The sequence below is a fragment of the Nematolebias whitei genome, chromosome 18 (assembly GCF_014905685.2).
Source record: "Nematolebias whitei isolate Nwh7 chromosome 18, NemWhi1, whole genome shotgun sequence".
Classification (NCBI taxonomy): domain Eukaryota; kingdom Metazoa; phylum Chordata; class Actinopteri; order Cyprinodontiformes; family Rivulidae; genus Nematolebias; species Nematolebias whitei.
Genome location: NC_056515.1, coordinates 17,268,991 through 17,269,841, shown reverse-complemented (window position 1 = coordinate 17,269,841; position 851 = coordinate 17,268,991). Strand labels below are relative to the sequence as shown.

General features: G+C 41.5%; 1 protein-coding gene across 1 annotated transcript in view; it reads left to right on the top strand.

Annotated features, from left to right (window-relative positions):
• Positions 1–6: 6 nt before the first annotated feature.
• The window catches only part of erbin (erbb2 interacting protein), a 92,793-nt gene continuing 91,948 nt past the window's right edge, over positions 7–851 (top strand). Inside the window, exon 1 of the mRNA XM_037692240.1 lies at positions 7–131. The gene's annotated coding sequence lies outside the window, so the exon portion shown is untranslated. The remainder of the gene's footprint in view (positions 132–851) is intronic.

The window sequence follows — 851 nt, the reverse complement described above, 5'->3', positions numbered from 1 at the left end:
TTAGCCGAACTCCCTCAGCGATCAGCGAAGCTAGCTAATGCCCACTTCTTGAAAACATTTCTCGGATGGTAGCACTTTCCCCCACATTCCCGGACACCGGTTAATGACTCACAGACTCGACGTGAATTGAGGTAAGAGTCTTTTGTTTGCTCCAGCAGTTACATGTTAGCATCTACCGCTAGCTGCTTCTGGTCCCATTCTGGTGCTGTCCGACCAGATCGTTTCGTGTTCATTAATCACTTAAAAGCGCCTCGCTCGGTGGTGACTGTCGGGGATTTTATGGACGAAATAAAGCGATTTGGTTAGAATATTTGAGTTGGATTGTATGTAAACATCTAGAACAAGGCTGCTCTTCTGTTCTGCTTCGTTTGCAGTTCATTATCCAACACACCGTGATCCACTAACACTCATTAACTGAGCTGCAGGATGGAGATTATCTTTGCTTTCTCTCCACTTCAGTAATCAGATTACTACCAGCACTTCACTTTTTAAAATCAATATGGAACTTGAGTTTTTTGGTTGTGACCCATCGGTCACAGCAGTTCCTAGAACCGGTTTGTCTTTTAAAAAATGTTGGTAATCGAGTCAGTTCACGGAAAGACGAGAACAAAACCCTGCAGGAACTGCAGCGTGGATGCTGAGGGCTGACTCAATCTGCTGAAGAAATGGGAAGATGATTGTTAAAGGTAAAATAAGCAGAGAAGTTACTAAAATCAGCAAAACTGCAGCTAAAGCTAAAATCAACAAAACTGTAACTAAAACTAAAATCAACAAAACTGCAGCTAAAGCTAAAATCAACAAAACTAACTAAAACTAAAATCAACAAAACTGCAGCTAAAGCTAAAATCAGC